This window comes from Pelophylax lessonae (genome assembly GCF_965119305.1).
Source record: "Pelophylax lessonae genome assembly, chromosome: 1".
NCBI classification, from domain to species: domain Eukaryota; kingdom Metazoa; phylum Chordata; class Amphibia; order Anura; family Ranidae; genus Pelophylax; species Pelophylax lessonae.
This window is the reverse complement of record NC_138768.1, coordinates 323,363,782-323,386,092: the sequence shown is the minus strand read 5'-3', so window position 1 is coordinate 323,386,092 and position 22,311 is coordinate 323,363,782.

The following is a 22,311-nucleotide window of genomic DNA, read 5'->3' as shown; positions in this document are numbered from 1 at the left end:
AGATTGACAACCGCTAGATAGATATACAGATTTGTGGATAGCTATTTTTTTAGATAATAAAGCATATTTAGAACCTGAAAACACAAAAAAAATCAAACTTTGTTACCAGAAATTCTCACATCATGTTCAATTCAGTATAGGAACATTTTATTTACTTCCTTACTTCCTAGTAGGGATGTCGCAAACATAAAATTTAATGTTCGCGAACGGCAAACCCGAACATCGGCAAATGTTCGCGAACCGGCGAACATTGCTAACCGCCATAGACTTCAATAGGCAGGCGAATTTTAAAACCCACAGGGACTCTTTATGGCCACAATAGTGATGGAAAAGTTGTTTCAAGGGGACTAACACCTGGACTGTGGCATGCCGGAGGGGGATCCATAGCAAAACTCCCATGGAAAATGACGTAGTTGACGCAGAGTGGGGTTTTAATCCATAAAGGGCATAAATCACCTAACATTCCTAAATTGTTTGGAATAACGTGCTTTAAAACATCCAGTGTGTGTATACGATCAGGTATGATGTTGTATCGATCAGGTAGTGTAAGGGTTACGCCCGCTTCACAGTGACAGACCAAACTCCCCGTTTAACGCACCGCAAACAGACCACAACCGACCAAAATGGGACAGGAACTGGGCTTTAAGGGTTAGGGTTAGGTTTAGTGTTAGGGGATAGGGTTAGGGTTATGGTGAGATACTTAGGGTTAGAGTTAGTAACCCTACCCCTATGCCTCTAACCCTAACCGTCTAACCCTAAGCACTAAAAATAACCCTAACCCTAGCCCTAACCCTAATTCTAATTTTTTTTCTGGTTCTGGACATGCTACAGAGCTGAAACTTCACAGGTACACTTTTTAGACCCCCCAGACACCAAATCACACAAAAAAAGTTCTTAAAAAATTGTCATTTTTGATAGAGAGCCAATTATTGGAAAAATTAAAAAAAAAAAAAAAAAAAAAGCATGCCCAGAACCATAAAAAAATTACAAATTTAGGGTTAGGGCTAGGTTTAGGGTTAGGGCTAGGGTTAGGGGTTTAAGTTTAAGGTTAGAGGGTTAGGGCTAGGGTTAGGATTAGGGTTATTTTTATGGCTAGGCTTGGAGGGTTAGGGTTAAGGTTAGAGGGTTAGGGTTAGGTTTAGTGTTAGGGGATAGGGTTAGGGTTACGGTGAGATACTTAGGGTTAGAGTTAGTAACCCTACCCCTCTAACCCTAACCCTCTAACCCTAAGCACTAAAAATAACCCTAACCTTAGCCCTAACCCTAGCCCTAACCTTAGCCCTAACCCTAATTCTAATTTTTTTTCTGGTTCTGGACATGCTACAGAGCTGAAACTTCACAGGTACACTTTTTAGACCCCCCAGACAATAAATCCAAAGAATTTATTTTTTTATTTTTTTATTTTTCCAGTAACTGGCTCTCTATCAAAAATGACAATTTTTAAGAACTTTCTTTGTGTGATTTGGTGTCTGGGGGTCTAAAAAGTGTACCTGTGAAGTTTCAGCTCTGTAGCATGTCCAGAACCAGAAAAAAAGATCATTTTTCAGTAGAGCAGGGATGGTGGGAACCCTCCTTTTATGATCTTTTTTTCTGGTTCTGGGCATGCTACAGAGCTGAAACTTCACAGGTATACTTTTTAGACCCCCCCCCCCCCCGACACTAATCCCAAAAAAGTCATGCCTGCCTCCAAAAATGCCTGATAAATATATAGAAAAAAAATACTCAAATACCAGCCCTAAGAAGGGCTTTTTGGGGTGCTGTCCTTATAGCAGGAGTGTACCAAGAACACTGACTAACAAGCCTGGGAACACTGACTAACAACTGTACCTAGCTATTAACAGCAGCAGCAGCACTTTCCCTGCTCTCACTAACACACTGCCTCAGAAATGATCTAAGATGGATGCTGCCCTTGCTTATTTATAGGAGGTGGTAGGGTGTGGGAGGGAGGTATGCTGATTGGCCTGGAATGTGTCTGCTGACTGTGATGTTCAGGGTCAAAGTTTGCCTCAATGATGATGTATAGGAGGCGGACCGAACATCGCATATGTTCGCCCACCGAGGCGAACCCGAACATGCGAAGTTCGCCGGCGAACAGTTCGGGACATCTCTACTTCCTAGGTGTTTTGTAGACTTTTAGTCAAGTTCTGAAAAAAACAGCTACTAAAACATCTATTTGTAGATCCTCTTATACTATTCTTTACTTTCTCATTTCTCAATGTGTAAATAAAAGGATTCAGGAAAGGGGCCAAAATAGTGCTGACAAGATTCACTATTTTGTCTGTTTCCACTGAATAGTCTTTTGGTGGCCTTATGTTAATAAAAATGGCGCTTCCAAACACAATTGAGACCATAAGGAGGTGGGACACACATGTAGAAAATGTTTTCTGTCGACCTTTTTTTGATGGGATTCTTATCACAGTGAAAACGATTAAACTATAGGAAATGGCAGTAAGCATCAGGCATCCAATCAGTACAAATACAGACATAAAAATTTCATTATGCTTTATCACTCTGACATCTACACAGGCCAGTTTTAGCACAGCTGAGCTGTCACAGAAAAAGTGATCCAAAACACGACCACAGAAAGGTAGCTGCAGTTTAGCTATCAATGAGAATAAAATCAATAAAGATGATGTTATTAAACAGCCAGTGATCAGCTTTACACAGAGACTATTTATCATAATGGAAGAGTACCTGAGAGGGTGACACACAGCCAAATAACGATCAAAGGACATAACTGTCAATATAAAAAAATCTGTAGCAAATGCAAAATAGTAAAAGAAAGTTTGTGTGTAGCACCCATGCTTGGATATTGTCCCCTTTTCTTTAGCAATGACTGATAAAAGTTTGGGAATCACTGTAGAAATGCCTAATATTTCCATAAAAGATAAGCAGGACAAGAAGAAGTACATAGGTGAGTGGAGATGATAGTCAGTAGAGATGATAACAATAATAAATATATTTCCAGATAGTGTGACAATATAGACCAATAACAGTACTGCAAATATAAATACTCGAAAAATGGGACTACCAGGAAACCCTTTCAGAACAAACTCTTCCACTAATGTTGTGTTTGTCCTTTCCATTACAAATCCATAGCAAGTTTTAAAAATTGCAAAGTGTTTTTCTAGGACAGGAATTTGATAGGTCTGATGGACTTAGAAGCCTAAGAAGTGACACATACAGGTTCTTCTGAAAGGGCTGCAATGCAGGGCAAAATTAGTACCAGTGGCAGTGGATGGATTAAAGGTGGATGGATGGATTGACGGACAGACGGATGATCGGTCTGTTGGAAAGATGGATGGACAAACTGGCAGATGTGGGCAAATGTGACATATAATATTTAGAAAGTTTATGTAAAAAAGTTATGAATATTTTTTGTGCTTTCGCCCCAAAAAAGGGCTAAAACATATTTTGGAAATTTTAAATAATTTTTATAGTGCTTTTTTCACTCTGCAATGTTGTGATCTTGTCTCACATTTAACAGATTTACTTAACAGAGTAAAAAAAGAAACACTAGCATGATTTTGTTCTCCATCTTTAGTAGGAGAAATACAGTATAAATGCAAAACGTATGAGGAAAACAATAAAAGACGCTATGCTATGTGTATATATAATGTATGTAAATCGGTCCTTGAAAATAAGTCACTATACTCAAAGGGGCCGTTTAGTAGGAAAATAAATCTTTACATATAACAACATGCTCTAGAGAAAATCTCTCAAGGGGCATTTTTTTTCAAATGACATCTAGCAAATACACATATTTCTAAGAAAACATAACTTATTCTTATAACTTATTCTTCAGATACGGTTGCAGGGGTTTGTATGTTATAATTCACATTTTGAGCAGGATATCCAGTATGCTTTAACCACTTTATCCCCGGAGCATTTTGCTGCTTAATGACCAGGCCCTATTTTGCGATTCGGCACTTCGTTACTTTAACGGACAATTGTGAGGCTGTACCCAAATAGAGCTTTCTTTTGGTGGTATTTGATCACCTGTGCGATTTTTATTTTTTGTGCTATAAACAAAATAAGAGGGACAATTTTGAAAAAAAAACAATATTTTTCACATTCTGCTATATAACATCCCCCCCCCCCCCAAAAAGAATTTAAAAATCAAAATGTTTTAACATTTTCGGCCAATTTGTTTTCTGCTACATATCGCAATAAGCATATTTTGATTGGTTTGCGCAAAAGTTATTGCATCTACTAACTACGGGAAAGATTTATGTAATTTTTATTTTGTTTTTTTTACTAGTAATGGCGGCGATCTGCGATTTTTTTTTGTGGGACTGCGACATTGAGACAGACAGATTGGACCCCTAACTGACATTTCTGACACTTTTGGGGGGACCAGTGACATTACTACAGTAATCGGTACTAAAAATATGCACTGTTACTGTAACAATGCCATTGGCAGGGAAGGGGTTAATAATATTAGTGATCAAGGGGTTAAATGTAAGCCTAGGGGAGTGATTCTGTAGAGGGGCGTGGCTTGTGACATCATCACAGACATGTGATCCTATATAGCAGGATCACATAGCCTCTGTGATCACTTCAGGGACAAGGACAGACGGCTGTGCTTATGTTTACATCAGCCGTCCGTCCTTCTCTGTCAGCCGGGGGGGATCGCTAGTGGCCGGCGGCCACACCTACTGGCTACCCAGCTGACGAGCGGGAACGGGAGCCCCCTAGAGTCTCCTGAGCGAGCGACGTGGTACTACTTCGGTTTGCCTAGGAGCGGCCGGCTGCCGCAGTAAATCTACGGTGGGCGATCGTCAAGTGGTTAAAAGAAAAATATGCATTCACACATTATGTTATTTTTCATGTACTGAATGTAGCCTGCTTTGTGGCCACTTTTAGCTGCCCTGGAGAACATTTTTCCCTGGTAAAGAAAGCTGAGAATCTAAGGCCGGCCATGCACAGTACTAATCTTACCTGGTTTAGCAGGAACTGGCCAAGATTTGAACAAATAATGGGCAGGCTGTATGGACCGAGTTGATCGATCAATAAACTTCGGTACAACCAGCCTGCCAGATTCTTTTACTATAATCACTATCTTCTACCCATGGTCAGGGCCGATGCAAGGATATTTGTCTACACAAGCGAAGGTGCATTTTGGTGCCCCCCCCCCCCACCACACCTGCCACCTGCATTCCTTATAACTTTGAAACTTCAGAATGAGGGACACTTGAGGGAGGAAGTGACCTGTGGTGCACGTAGCTTAAAGCAGAGCTCTGCCTGGGGAAAAAGAAATTAAAAATCTGCAGCTACAAATACTGTAGCTGCTGACTTTTAATATATAGACACTTACCTGTCCAGGGAACCTGCGATGTGGGCACCCCAGACGATTTTCAGGAATGGCTGTTAGGTGCTGCCGCCGCCATTTGTCATAAGGGAAACTGGCAGTGAAGCCTTTCGGCTTCACTGCCAGTTCCCTACTGCACATGCGTAAAGCCCGCCGCGCTTTGTAATTGCCCCGGCGGCGGGGAAATGAGGAGGGGGGCTGAACTTCTGAGGGATGGCGCTGCAGCGCTGTCTCCCGGAAGTGGGGAGGGGTACCTGTCATAAAAAAGTACCCATTCCCCCCTCCCCCTGAAAGGTGCCAAATGTGTCACTGGAGGGGGTGACAACAGATTAGCGTAAATTCTTCTTTTGGGTGGAACTCCACTTTAAGAGTGTGGTTAATCAAAATCCGGGTTTCCTTGTACCCATAAAATATGCTTTTACTGCTATGCTACAAGCAAGAATCTCACAAATACGTATAAACCCCATCACAAAAAAAAAAAAAAAAAAAGAATGTAAAGCTTCCATTGCATATGGTTTTGCAGACAATGAAAATATACAGAGAGCTTACACTTTATCTGAGACTACCTTAAAGAAGACCTTCTTTAAAATAGTCAGGGACTGCATAGCAACCAGTAACTGTTGAGATAATGAAGACTTTGGTGAGAAGTATATAATGTACAGTATTGTGTATATAGTGCAGGAGTGTGTAATGTACAGTATTGTGTATATAGTGCAGGAGTATGTAAGGCAAGGGGTTGACAACGTGCAATGCACAGGGTGCTGCAGTGAGTGTTTGGTTAAGGATGCATAACGTGGACTGCAGGGGTCCAGGGTGTGTAATACAATATGTAACCCATAGAAAGTTGTAGTCAGGGCTAGGTTTAGGAATACATGACACACAGAGAACAGGGTAAAGGAGAATATTATGTACAGAATGCAGGGGACAGAAATATGTAATTCACAGAGTGCAGGGGACAGGAGTATGTAATGTATAGAATGCAGGGGACAGGAGTATGTAATGTACAGAATGCAGGGGACAGGAATATGTAATTCACAGAGTGCAGGGGACAGGAGTATGTAATGTACAGAATGCAGGGGAAAGGAGTGTGTAATGTATAGAATGCATGGGGCAGGAGTATGTAATGTACAGAATGCAGGGGACAGGAATATGTAATGTATAGAATGCAGGGGACAGGAATATGTAATCTACAGACTGCAAGGGAAAGGAGCATGGAATGTACAGAATGCAGGAGACAGGAGTATTTAATTTATAAAATGCAGGGGGCAGGAGTATGTAATGTACAGAATGCAGGAGACAGGAGTATGTAATGTATAGAATGCAGTGGACAGGAGTATCTAATGTATAGAATGCAGGGGACAGGAGTATGTAATGTATAGAATGCAGGGGACAGGAGTATTTAATGTATAGAATGCAGGGGTCAGGAGTATGTAATGTATAGAATGCAGGGGAAAGGAGTATGTAATGTATAGAATGCAGGGGAAAGGAGTATGTAATGTATAGAATGCAGGGGACAGGAGTATGTAATGTACAGAATGCAGAGGACAGGAGTGTGTAATGTATAGAGTGCAGGGGACAGGATTGTGTAATGTATAGAATGCAGGGGACAGGATTGTATAATGTATAGAATGCAGGGGACAGGAGTGTAGCCGTAAGGAGAGTACAACATAATCCCCCCAACTTCACCCTTTTAGCAAAAATACCCCTACCCAACACAAATCCCCCCCTCCCACCAATGTGGGCACCTGGCATGATTGATCCACATCTCTAGCGGGGTGCCAAGGGTCCCAGATGCCTTGTTTGGCCCCTTTGTAGAAGCCAGTATCTCTTTAATTTCTGGGGTGGTGGGAGCTAAGTAGTCACTGTCCTACGGGGCGCTTTGGAGGAGGGAGGCTTTGTGCTGAGGGGGGTGGCGGTCAGATTTAATATCCATCCCCCCTACTAGAATAAGTCCCCCCCCCAGTGTCATCTATATTATCCTCCCCCCAGTGTCATCTTATTGTCCCCCGTCCAGTGTCATCTATATTGTTCCACACCCCCAGTGTCATCTATATTGTTCCCCCCATGTGTAATCTATATTGTCCCCCCCAGTGTCATCTATGTCCCCCCCCCAGTGTCATCTATATTGTTCCCCCCATGTCATCTATATTATTCCCCCCCGTGTCATATATATTGTTCCACACCCCCAGTGTCATCCATATTGTCCCCCCCCCATGTAATCTATATTGTTCCCCCCTGTGTAATCTATATTGTCCCCCCCAGTGTCATCTTTATTGTTCCCCCCCAGTGTCACAGCCCCCCCCAGTGTCATCTATATTATCCCCCCCCCCCAGTGTTGGGGGTAACGAGTTACAATGTAACGGATTACAGTAATACGTTACTTTTTTTGGTAACGTAGTAAAGTAAAGCATTACATTCGTAACATCGGTAAGTAAATTACTTTACTTGGCTTGAGGAACGCGCTTTCCTGCGTTACTCAAGCCATGCCATACAGATACAGGCCAGGAGGCTGTAGCAGAGCAGGGACTTTTTTCCATTTTCGGGCACGCGTAGGTATATGAAGTGCGGTCACATGCACTGCTTCACATTATAGTTCCGGCCAGGCGCCGGCCGCCCACTGCCTATGCTCTGCCCTCCTCGGTCGGCAGAGTGATTCTCCGCTCCCTCCGCAGGTGCCGGAGTGAGAAGTTTCTGTGAGGTGGCTCATGGCTGAGAGGGCACAGATCAGCAATCCCAGTGGCGGCGGTGGCGGACGGTGCACAGGCAAGCGGCAGTCAGTGACAGACAACTGAAAGGAAGGTAAAGTCCGCAGACTCCGCCCCCACTGTGTGCTAAAATTGACATTATTAATAATCACAGCACAGCAGGTCCCTTATGGTATGGGTCTGTGTCAGTGTCACGTGGCTGTTGGGTACTGAGTGACTTTGTTATGGACGTACAGTGTTAGTCTGATTCTGAAGCACCTAGTACAGCCATAACAAAGTCAGTACCCAACAGCCACATGACACTGTGACAGAGCCAAAGAGCACCTGATGTGTTGTGATCATTATAACAAGGATGATCATTAATGCACACTGGCATTGAAAGGGGGCACGCTGTGTTCAATCTGGGGGCACGCTGTGGTCAATCTGGGGGCACGCTGTGGTCACTCTGGCATTGAAAGGGGGCACACTGTGGTCACTCTGGCATTGAAAGGGGGCACGCTGTGGTTAATCTGGCATTGAAAGGAGGCACACTGTGGTCACTCTGGCATTGAAAGGGGGCACGCTGTGGTCAGTCTGGCATTGAAAGGGGGCACACTGTGGTCACTCTGGCATTGAAAGGGGGCACGCTGTGGTCACTCTGGCATTGAAAGGAGGCACGCTGTGGTCACTCTGGCATTGAAAGGGGGCACGCTGTGGTCAGTCTGGCATTGAAAGGGGGCACGCTGTGGCCAGTCTGGCATTGAAAGGGGGCACACTGTGGTCACTCAGGCATTGAAAGGGGGCACGCTGTGGTCACTCTGGCATTGAAAGGAGGCACGCTGTGGTCACTCTGTCATTGAAAGGGGGCACGATGGTCACTCTGCATTGAAAGGAGGCACGCTGTGGTCACTCTGGCATTGAAAGGGGGCACGCTGTGGTCAATCTGGCATTGAAAGGAGGCACACTGTGGTCACTCTGGCATTGAAAGGGGGCACGCTGTGGTCACTCTGGCATTGAAAGGGGGCACGCTGTGGTCACTCTGACATTGAAAGGGGGCACGCTGTGGTCACTCTGACATTGAAAGGAGGCACGCTGTGGTCATATATATATATATATATATATATATATATATATATATATATATAAAACAATAAATATTGTATTGTTTTTTGTGCACTACAAATAAATATGCGCATTGGAATTTGTTCATATTTTTTTTTTTTTAAAGTTAAGTAATAAGTAGTGAAGTTACTTTTCAAATGCAGTAACTAGTAAAGTAATCTCATTACAATTTACAAAAGTAACTAGTAACTAGTAACTAGTTAAATTTTTTGAGAAACTACCCCAACACTGTCCCCCCCCCGTATCATCTATATTGTCCCCCCCCGTTTCATCTATATTGCCCCCCCGTGTCATCTATATTGTTCCCACCCAGTGTCATTGCCCCCCCATCATCTATATTGCCCCCCCGTCATCTATATTGCCCCCCCCCCAGTGTCATCTATATTGCCCCCCCAGTGTCATCTTTATTGCCCCCCCCCCCCAGTGTCATCTGAATTGTATTGTAGTAGTCACAGACCTCAGATCAGCGCGGAGCATGGCATGCCTAATGATTTCCCTCCCCCTCCCTGACTCCTCCTGTCTGTGTACAGGAATACATCAAAGCCGTGGGAGGAGAGGGCGGCTGCAGTCCGCTCTCTGAAAGGCGTCCGGTGGGCAGGAAGAATGTGGAGCCGAGCAGAGATCGTATGGCACAGGCTGCAGAACCAAAAATCCACCAAACCCACGCATCCTAAAAGAATTGAGCGCTGTAATTTCTAAGCCTTTGTTTCTAATTTTTAGGGGCTAGTTAAGGACTGGAATAGTACCACTGGATTGGCGTAGGGCCAATGTGGTGCCTATATTTAAAAAGGGATCAAAGTCTTTGCCAAGTAACTATAGACCTGTTAGTTTAACTTCTTAGTTTAACGGGAAGATATTGGAGAGTTTAATAAAAGACCACATAGATGAGTTCTTGCTGGAAAAAAATATTTTAAGAAACAGACAGCATGGATTAATGAGAGAAAGAAGTTGTCAAACAAACCTGATTTCTTATTATGAGGAGGTAAGTAAAACCTTGGACAGAGGGGTGGCCGTGGATGTAGTATACTTGGATTTTGCAAAAGCGTTTGACACAGTAACCCAAACACGGCTAATGTGTAAGGTAAAGTCTACAGGCTTGGAAAGATTGGTTTGTAATTGGATAGAAAATTGGCTAAAAGATAGAATTCAGAGTAGTGGTTTATGATTCTTACTCTGAATGGTCTAAAGTTATCAGTGGTGTACCCCAAGGTTCAGTGTTGGGACCCTTACTTTTTAATATCTTTATAAATGATATAGGGTCTGGGATTAAAAGTACCATTTCAGTCTTTGCAGATGACACAAAGCTTTGCAGTGGAATAACTTCTTTACAGGATGTCTCCAACTTACAATCTGACCTCAATGCACTGTTTCATTGGGCAACTATGTGGCAAATGAGGTTTAATGTTGATAAATGTAAAGTTATGCACTTGGGGGCTAAGAATATGCATGCATCATACATACTAGGTGGAGTAGAACTGGGGGAATCCATAGCAGAGAAGGATCTGGGTGTTCTGGTAGATCATAAGCTTAATAATAGCATGCAATGCCAAGCTGCTGTTTCCAAAGCAAGCAAAGTCCTTTCTTGTATTAACAGAGGCATGGACTCCAGAGAGAGAGATGTAATTTTGCCCCTGAACAAATCATTAGCAAGACCTTATCTGGAATATGCAGTTCAGTTGTGGGCACCAGTTCTTAAAAAGGATATTGGGGAACTGGAGAAAGTGCAGAGAAGGACAACCAAACTGATAAGAGGCATGGAGGACCTCAGCTATGAGAAAATATTAGAGGAACTGAATTTATTCTCTCTTGAGAAGAGGAGATTAAGGGGGGTATGATCAACATGTATAAATACATAAGAGGTCCATATAGTGAACTTGGGTTTGAGTTGTTCACTTTAAGGTCAACACAGAGGACAAAGGGGCACTCTTTACATCTAGAGTAAAACAGATTTCGTCTCCAAATACGGAAAAGTTTCTTCATCATAAGAGCTGTGAAAATGTGGAATAGACTCCCTCCAGAGGTGGTTCTGGCTAGCTCACTAGATTGCTTTAAAAAAAGGCCTGGATTCTTTCCTAGATGTACATAATATAAATGGGTACTACAATTTTTTTTAGGTAAAGTTGATCCAGGGAATATCCGATTGCCTCTCGGGGGATCAGGAAAGAATTTTTTTCCCCTGCTGTAGTAAATTGGATCATGCTTAGCTGGGGTTTATTTTCGCCTTCCTCTGGATCAACAACGGGTATAGGATTGTGTATATGGTATCTTATGGTAGGGTTTTCAATACTGTTTTTTTTTTTTTTTTTATGGTTGAACCGGACAGACTTGTGTCTTATTTCAACCTGACTAACTATGTAACTATGTAACTATGTAATCACTCTTCTAGCACAGATCTCCCAGAGTAAATCTTTTCCCCATTTATAGCACAAATTCTCTCCCCCCAAATCCCCCTACCCAGCACAATTCTTTTTCCACCCCCTAAATACCCCTCCCCAATACAAATCCCCCCCCCTCCAAATCCCCCATGCCAGCACCAGTCTGCTATGCAGTTCTCTAATAAATCCTCCCACCTAAATCCCCCTTCCCAATACAAATCTCCCCCTTTTAATACAAATCAATCAAAAATACTTCCCAACTGTCCTGCTTTTTGTGGGACCTTCCTGAGAAAACAACAAAAGCCCGCAAATCCAGACTAAGTGCAGGAAACTTGCGTTATATGTGCGTTTCCTGCACCGCATTCTTCAAAATGCACTGCAGTTGCAATTTGCCATGGGTGTCAATGTTAACTTAATGACACCCCAAATGTAGGTTGCAAATGTAATGCGTTTGCCTGCACTGGATTGTGTAGTACAGTAGTAAAAAAAAATGTCCACCACCTGGCTCCACTAACTTGCCTGGCAGGGCGGCACTAATATGGGCACCTGGGGTGATTGAGCCACATCTTTAGCGGGGTGTCAAGGGTCCCAGATGCCTTGTTTGGCCCCTTTGTAGAAGCCAGTATCTCTTTAATTTGTGGGGTGGTGGGAGCTAAGTGGTCACTGTCCTACGGGGCGCTTTGGAGGAGGGAGGCTTTGTGCTGAGGGGGTGGTGGTCAGATTTAATATCCACCCCCCCTACTAGAATAAGTTCCCCCCCCAGTGTCATCTATATTGCCCCCCCCCCAGTGTCATCTATATTGCCCCCCCAGTGTCATCTATATTGTCCCCCCTCCAGTGTAATCTATATTGTTCCAAACCCATAGTGTAATCTATATTGCCCCCCCAGTGTCATCTATATCCCCCCCCAGTGTCATCTATATTGTTCCCCCATGTCATCTATATTACCCCCTCCCCGTATCATCTATATTGTTCCACACCCCCAATGTCATATTGTCACCCCCATGTAATCTATATTGTTCCCCCCATGTAATCTATATTGTCCCCCTCAGTGTCATCTTTATTGCTCCCCCCAGTGTCACTGCCCCCCCCAATGTCACCTATATTGTCCCCCCCAGTATCATCTATTTTGTTCCCCCCGTGTCATCTATATTGTTCCCACCCCCCCAGTGTCATCTATATAGTTTCCCCCCAGTGTCATTGTCCCCACCCCCCCGTGTCATCTATATTGTCCCCCCGTCATCTATATTGTCCGTCCGTCCCCCCAGTGTCATCTATATTGCCCCCCCTCCCCAGTGTCATCTATATTGCCCCCCCCCCGTCTCATTGTATTGTAGTAATTACAGACCTCAGATCAGCGCGGAGCATGGCATGCCTAATGATTTCCCTCCCCCTCCCCGACTCCTCCTGTCTCTGTACAGGAATACATCAGAGCCATGGGAGGAGGAGAGGGCGGCTGCAGTCCGCTCTGTGAAAGGCGGCCGGTGGGCGGGGAGAGTGTGGAGCTGAGCAGAGAGCATATGGCAAAGGCTACGGAGGGGGTAAAACTGGTGCTGCCTGGTGCCCACATTATCACGCCCCTCCCGGGCAGTTGACTGGAGCCAAGTGCCAGAAATTGTTCTGTCACTTGGCTCTGCTCTAGGATTCATCGGGACTCCAGAAACAATCCAGGACCAGGAGGTATGAAAATTTACCGCCCCCACCACCCTGGCGCCCTCTGGAGCTGCCTTATGGGTCGTGCCGGCCCTGCCCATGGTTGCAGGAAAGAAATTTGCACCGTGTATGGCCTGCCTAATCTGTGCTGTTACTGGTACCAAAAAGGGAGTAAGGATATAAAACTGGGATAGAACAGGCCTTGCAGGTGCTGGTAGAGTGGGGTATGCCAGAATTCATAAAAACAGTGAATCATCTTAAGAGACGCTGCAGAGGAAGCTATCAAAAAGCTCAGACAGAAAACGTATACATCTAAAACCAGGACTGGGATAATAATAAGGAAACAAATATTATCGCAATCACCCTGCGCGTGAGGAAAAAATAAATCATATGCCAAATAATATAAATACACCAATCTGACATATATAGCTGCTGCTTAAAAATAGTAAATAAAATAAATCATGTGTTACTCCCTTCAGTAGTCCGTAAGTAGAAAAAGTCCAACACATAAGCAGCGCTGTGAAAACCCTTTAAGAATCCAGGTATGTAAATAAGCAAAGCCCTCAAACAAGGGAGACTCCATGGATGAAGGTAAGATGAAAACTTGGCTTCCTGCCTATGTTCAGTGGACATCACCCTCAGTGGCTTAGAAATATCCAGAATTAGGAGGAACTGTGCAAAAGATTCTGATTATTTTATGCAAGCTCAGACCATTAAAGATCGGTTTACGGAGAAATTATATAATTGTTCTAGGCTAGACAAAACCATTCAAAATGTGGGTCTGATGTCTCAGGAGATGTGCCTGCGTGATAGGAATGCCCCTACGAATACAAAGCATGAATGGGGCTTTATTACACACTATAATGAGCAGTACAGGGAGGTAGAGGACATTTTTCATAAGCACTGGAGGGTCCTCTGTATGGACAAGGTTTTAGGTACAGTACTTCCATCTGAACCAGTGTTGATATATAGGAAATCCCCTTCTTTTGGGGATCATGTGATTAAAAAAGTTTTAGACCCCCCTATTAGACCTAGTATTTTCTGGGATAGGGTTGGTTTTTATTCATGCCGCAGATGCACATGTTTTAGGCATGTGAAAGAAATACAAAGAGCTAAAACATCTTTTGTTCCAAGTGCTAATGGAAAAAGCTTTGAAATAAGGAAGTTTATCTCTTGCCAGTCTACACATGTGGTGTATTGCCTAGAGTGTCCGTGCGGCCTTATTTATATAGGCCGCACAAAAAGGACACTGTCTAAAAAGGTTTCTGAACACCTTGCTAATATTACCAAAGGTTTTAAGGATCACAGTGTTTCCTTACATTTTCAGTTGAAACACAACAGAGACCCTTCAGGTCTAAAATTCTGGGGCATAGATAAGGTAGATCCAGCGTGGAGGGGGGCTAATCTAGTTAGGGAGCTCTCTAAACGGGAGACCCACAGGATTTATTTGACCTGCTCCTTAACACACAAGGGCCTGAACGTTGAACTAGACGTCAATTGTTTTATTAGTGATTATTGACGTTTAATAGCCTTATGGACACTTATGTTCATGCTACCAGATATTCTTTATATGGATAATTGTTAACAATAATTTTTTCCCATGCTTCTTGATAATTTTACTATTTTAGCGTGTATATTTATTTTGACTGAGTATCATTAATTAAGCTGCTAGTTACGGTATAAAAATTTTATAGAAATATTTCGTTTAGAGCCGGTTCACACTGCCGCGACCTCTAAGTCGCCTCATAAGGGGCGACTTGTTAGTGCGACTTTCAGCGCGACTTCAGCGCGACTTGTATGATAGACAACTTTGTGCGACTTTGTTTTTGGCCAATCAGAATATGATGGTTCTGGGTTATGCTAATCAACTGCACAGCCAATGTGTATGATAAAGCCTCAGTGACAATTTAACAGCTGTTCTTGTTGTAAGCTTAAGTCCACTGCAAAAGGCTTTGCTACTCTGCGTCACACACATCTGCTGTATTTAGCGACAACTTTGGGTCGCATAGCAGCGTGCGTCTTGCAGGTGATTTTCACATCGCACAGTTGATAAAGCCTCAGTGACAACTATACATAAATTAAAATTCATCTCAAAAAAAATGTTTATGTTTCTTAGAATTTCAGTAGCGCAGGGATGGTGTTACCCTCCTTTCATAAAGTGCAAATAAATAAAGTGCATAAATTGCATAAATAATCCAAAACATCCAACTAAGCAAGAACAGAGTCCTTCAAAAGTCTTTGTTTATGTAGTGCCAGAGGAATACATAGTGCCTTTAATGCAGGGTCATTGGTGTCAGTTATAGGAACCACCGTACAATGTCACCATCACCAGTGCTGGGAGAGATAGCCAAAATGCAGACTCACCAGAAAACTATGCCTAACCACTCTCATGGAATAGGCATAATATTGGATTATTTATGCAATTTATGCACTTTATTTATTTGCACTTTATGAAAGGAGGGTAACACCATCCCTGCGCTACTGAAATTCTAAGAAAAATAATCTGTTTTTTTGTGATGAATTTTAATTTATGTATAGTTGTCACTGAGGCTTTATCAACTGTGCGATGTGAAAATCACCTGCAAGCAGTGGTGTATTTTGGTTTTGTGCTGCCCTAGGCAAGACTAAAATTGGGAGCCCCCCTCCCCTCCTATGTAAATTTGACCCACTCCTTCTTTTTTAACGAATGTGGCTCCCTCCAAGATTGAAGGACTACAAGTCCCAGCATGAACCCCTGAGATCTCACGAGAGGTGGGTGGGTGAGGGAGAGAGAGAGGGGGGTGGGTGAGGGGGAATGAAAGAGAGAGAGAGGGGGGGGTGAGAGAGAGAGAGTGAGAGGGGGGGTGAGAGAGAGAGAGAGAAGGGGTGAGAGAGAGGGGGGTGAGAGAGGAGGGGTGAGAGAGGGAGAGAGAGAGAGAGAGAAGTGGTGAGAGAGGAGGGGTGAGAGAGAGGTGAGGGTGGTGAGAGCAAGAGAGTGGGTTGGTGAGAGAGGGGGGATGAGAGCGAGAGAGAGGGGGGGTGAGAGAGAGGCGGCTCTAGTGGCCAATAGAGTCTCAGGTGGAGGGGGTGGCTTTTTTGCTGCCCCCCCCCTGTAAAGTGCCGCCCTAGGCCTGGGCCTTGTTGGCCTAGGCCAAAATACAGCACTGCCTGCAAGACGCACACTGCTATGCGACCCAAAGTTGTCGCTAAATAAATCAGATGTGTGTGACGCATAGAAGCAAAGCCTTTTGCAGTGGACTTAAGCTTACAACAAGAACAGCCGATAAGTTGTCACTGAGGCTTTGGCAACTCTGCACGGTGAAATTCACCTGCAAAATGCACACTGCTATGCGACCCAAAGTTGTCGCTAAATACAGCAGATGTGTGTGACGCAGAGTAGCAAAGCCTTTTGCAGTGGACTTAAGCTTACAACAAGAACAGCCGTTAAGTTGTCACTGAGGCTTTGGCAACTCTGCACAGTGAAATTCACCTGCAAAATGCACACTGCTATGCGACCCAAAGTGGTCGCTAAATACAGCAGATGTGTGTGACGCAGAGTAGCAAAGCCTTTTGCAGTGGACTTAAGCTTACAGCAAGAACAGCCGTTAAGTTGTCACTGAGGCTTTGGCAACTCTGTGCAGTGAAATTTACAAGCAAAACGTACACTGTTATGCAACCCAAAGTTGTCGCTAAATACAGAAGATGTGTGTATCACTGAAATGTATTTTGCACAATAGCTGACTAGCAAGCACGTATACCTGCTGTAGATATATCAGCAGTGCAACGTGCTCACTAGACGGAACCCTGACACTTAAAACTATCCCTACAAAAACTAGATTATTGAATCTAACTATAGTAGTATATAGTACCCTAACTACACTGCATATCCCTTTCCTCACACTAAAAGAACAGCTCCATACAGCAGAAGATAATTTCTAACTGACACTGTCCCTTTAAATTTTTTATTTATTTTTTTCTAACTCAAACAGCACAATCGCTGTATTTCTAACTACACTGACAATCTTTCTGTAAGCTGACTGCTCTTCTGCTGATCTGGAGGTTTACAAGCAATCGGCTATGCAGCAAACGTTGTATAACACAGCAGGAGAAACACAAATGCTTCCATTCTCTTCCAAAGCCTCTGTATTTCAGTGCTAGATGTTAGGCGGGGCTATGTTATATACTGGGGGGCGTATTCACTCCTGATTGGCCTCTGGTCCTCGTAGTCACTCCAATCACGTTCCTAGCAGACTCCTGTCCCCTCATTGGCGTTTACTGACGTTTCTGGGCCAATCACTGGCTTTTTTTCTTGTCCCATTGCATTTTGGGCGGTTCTGGTGATCAGAATTCCGAACTTTTACCGCAAAAAGTTCGGAATTCGGCCGCATTTCAAACACCCAATGTACAGGTCGAACCAATGGTCGACCCAAACCGTTCGATCATCCCTACTTACGGACTACTGAAGGGAATAACACATGATTTATTTTAGAAAACGTATACAGCTTAAGTGTCAGGAACCATGATACCTGCTTGTGGGCGTGTCCTAAAGGGGACATTATGGAACTGCATACGCCAATGCCTAAACCTTAGGCAGGAGCTGCGGTCGTGTAAAATCACCATTAAGACAAGACTCCAAACTTAGAAGTAAGCGATACACTTGCAGTTAGCTCCTTGTAATCCATGGCCATACTCCTTACTTTGTTAACAGTAAGCACTTTGGACAAACTTCTGTTAGAGAACACCACTACAGCATTTCTGAGCTGGTATCGCAGAGCATGTACCAGACTCAAAAAACTCAGCAGTCCCGTCATCCCACTCCCAGTGACAATATTCTGTATGTTGTTATTTCACACAGGAAACACACTTCTTCACAACTCAATGCTTGTACTCCTTCTCTCCATGCTTGGGTCTCTTCTATATCTCTCTCTAAAGTGACTCCAGGCTGGGTCCCTAGGCACTCTGTGTGACAGGGTTGGTCCCAGTATGTGGGGAACTGGAAGCTAGTGGATGAGCCAAGCAGAACACCCCTTCTTTGTATTTCGTGTCTGGGGGGGTCTAAAAAGTGTACCTGTGAAGTTTCAGCTCTGGAGCATGTCCAGAACCAGAAAAATACAGATTATTTTTATTAGAATTTCAGTAGCGCAGGGATGGTGTTACCCTCCTTTCACACCTGGGCGTTTTTCAGGTGTCTTTTGGGCGTTTTTTGAAGGCGTTTGGAGGCAGGCATGACATCTGAACTTCTGTATAGGGGTATATATATATATATATATATGTATATGTATGTGTGTATATATATATATATATATATGTGTGTGTGTATGTATGTGTGTGTGTGTGTGTATATATATGTGTGTGTGTGTGTGTGTGTGTGTGTGTGTGTGTGTGTATATATATATATATATATATATATATATATATATATATGTATATATGTGTGTGTGTGTATATATATATGTATATATATATATATATATGTGTGTGGCAAAGTCAGGTCACCTAAACTACATTACGGTCAGCCTGGCATGGCAGAGTCAGGTCACCTAAACTACACTACGGTCCCCCTGACACCTTTAACTATTACTACAAAAACTATATTGTTGAATCTAACTATAGTGGTATAAAGTAATCTAACTACACTGCATATCCCTTTCCTCACACTAAAAGCAGCAGGAGTAACATAAATGCTTCCACTCTATTCCACAGCCTCTGTATTACAGTGCTAGAGTTTTGGCGGGGCTATGTTATATACTGGGGGGCGTATGGGGGGGTGTATTCACTCCTCATTGGCCTCTGGACCCCCTAGTCACTCCAATCGGCTTTTACTGATGTTTCTGGGCCAATCGTGGGCTTTTAAAGCCCAGTTCCTGTCCCATTGCATTTTGGGCGGTTCTGGTAGCCGAATTCCGAACTTTGCACAAACCAAGGTCCATAAAGTCATTGATGAGCGAGTTTGTTGTAAAGGAACTTGACTGGCCTGCACAGAGTCCTGACCTCGACCTGATAGTACACCTTTGGTATGATTTAGAGTGGAGACTGCGAGCCAGGGCTTCCAACATCGGTGCCTGACCTCATGTCAGGGACCATGAACCAGGCAGAGACAGAAGATGCAGTTAAAAATCACACCTGTAATGTAATACTAAAATAATACTAATCAGGAACATAGTCAAAAACAGAAGCCAGGCTTAGGAAGCCAAGATGAGTAATTAGATGAGCCGGAAGCAGGGAGCGAGGAGTCAGCATAGTCAGAAGCCAAAGATCAGGATCAGGAACCATAAGAAACATCAGCCAGGCCAGGCCAAGTCAAGCAGGAACAGAGCAGAGAGACACACTGGATATGTTGGCCAGGTGAAGGCACCAAAGGAATAAGCAAAGCAGTTTAAATATCCAAAAGAGGCTGGCTGTAGGCTTGACTAATGAGGCAGGTAATGGTAATCAGGTGAATCATTGTGGAAACAATGAGTGGCTGGCAATTATCTGACAGCTGAGCAGCCTGAGCACTGAGAAGAAAGCTGCTAAAAGCCCAGCCCTGACACCATGCGCTTTTGGAAGAATGGTCAAGCATTCCTATAGACACACTCCTAAACTTTGTGGACGGCCTTCCCAGAAGAGTTGAATCTGTTATAGCTGCAAAGGGTGAGCCAACTCAATATAGAACCTAATGGACTAGGACTGGGATGCCATTAAAGTTTGTGTACATGTAAAGGCAGGGGTCCCAATACTTTTGACAATAAAGTGTGTGTGTGTGTATATATATACATATATATATATATATATATATATATATATATATATATACATATATACATATATATATATATATATATATATATATATATATATATATATATATATATATATATATACACACACACACACAGTATATATATATATATATATATATATATATATATATATATATATATATATATATATATATATATATATATATATATATATATATATTGCATATTTCTTATCGCACTCAAAATGTAACCCTTTGAGAATGCAAGTTTACCCCCTTTATGACCAGACCATTTTTTGGGATACGGCACTGTTTTAGTATAACTGATGATTGCACGGTCATGCAACGCTGTACCCCAAAAAAAAAAAATCTATATAGTTTTTTTCCCCACAAATAGAGCTTTCTTTTGGTGGTATTTGATCACCTCTGAATTTTTATTTTTGGCCCAATAAACAAGAAAAGGCAGACAATTTAAAAAAAAAACAATATTTTTAACTTACTGCCATAAAACATATCTAAGAAAAAAATGTAAAAATCGAATTTCTACATAAATCTAAGGCAATATGTATTCTGCTACATATTTTTGGCAAAAAAATTCCAATAAGCATATATTTATTGGTTTGCGCAAAAATGATAGCGTCTATAAACTATGATATATATACTGGAATTTTTATTTGTTTAATTTTTTTATACTAGCAATGGTGGCAATCCGTGACTTATAGCAAGACTGCGATATTGCGGCGGACAATTGGATTTTAACTGACATTTTTGACACGTGGGAAAAAGTCACACTAATACAGCGATCAGTGCTAAAAATATGCATTGTCACTTTTCCTTTTAACACTTGCAGGTAAGGGGTTAAACAGGCATACAGGACAAGAGAAGTGGTACTTTGCAGACACCACAGAGTCCATGCATACAGAAAAAGAGAAGATACTTAGAATGCGGCGCACTTGGGAAACACAACAGTATCACAACAGCAATGGAAGACTCAGCCCAGCCTTAGTCGATGTCATTAACCACTTGCCGCCCGCCCGCCGTCAAATGACAGCGGAGCGGTGCGACCATTGTTTTGGGCCGCCGTCATATGACGGCGGCCCATTCAGGCAGGGCAGGCGCGCGATCGTGTGTGCGCCGCCCTGCACTGCCAGTGTTGGCGTATCCCATCACCGGCAGGGGGGAAACAGCCAATGGGCATGGCTGTTTCCCACGTGATCGGCTGTGTTACAATGACACAGCTGATCACAATAGAGGAGCCCAGAAGATGACCGCGCATGCGCGATCGGGAGCGCGCAGCGTGGTCATGTCGGTGGCTCTGTGTTCCCTAGGAACACAGCTAGTCACCGGCACTAGTAAACAGTCACTGACAGTGACTGTTTACTATGTGATCGGCTGTGAATCCATTCACAGCCGATCACAAAATGTTAACACAGAGCAGTAACTCACTGTTACTAGCTCTTCTCCCCTCACACAGTTTCCAGTGTGAGGAGAGCAGAGCTAGAAACAGTGAATTACTGCTCTGTACACATGTCACAATGTAAAATCACAAAAATAAATGTCCCCACACAGTCCCCAGCCCCCCCCCCCAAATGCACCTGTCACCCAACAGTCACCTCATCAGTGCCCAGAAATTGACACCCATAACGTTCACATGTGAGCGATCGCGGGCAGAATCACAGCGATTCTGCCCGCGATCCGGAAATCATTGCAAATCGCGGGACGCCTGTGCATTGCCCGTGATTTGCAATAGCCCCCCAAAACGCTGTGCGATGTTGCCGCGATTTCCGCCTGCCGAATCGCGGTAACAACGCGCAAACAACGCATGACGCCCAAAAAAGGTACAAGAGCTTCTTTGGGGCGTCATGCGTTGTTTGCGCGATGTTACCGCGATTTGGGGTGCTATTGCAAATCACGAGCAACGCACAGGCCCCCCGCGATTTGCAATGATTTCCGGATCGCGGGCAGAATCGCGGTGATTCTGCCCGCGATCGCTACGCTCACATGCAAACGTAGCCTAAAGTTCACCTGTCACCAGAGACTGCCATCAGTATCGCCGTGCACCATCGCCCGTCACCTGTCACCCATCGGTGACCATCGCCCCTGTCACCCCATCAGTGATCATCACTTGTCACCCCATCAGTCATCGTCACCTGTCACCCCATCAATCATCGTCACTTATCACCCCATCAGTGATCGTCATCTGTCACCCCATCAATCATCATCACTTGTCACCCCATCAGTGATCGTCATCTGTCACCCCATCAGTGATCGTCATCTCTCATCCCATCAATCATTGTCACCTGTCAACCCATCAGTCATCGTCACCTGTCACCCCATCAGTCATTGTCATCTGTTACCCCATCAGTCATTGTCATCCGTCACCCTATCAGTCATCGTCACCTGTCAACCCATCAGTCATCGTCATCTGTCAACCCATCAGTCATC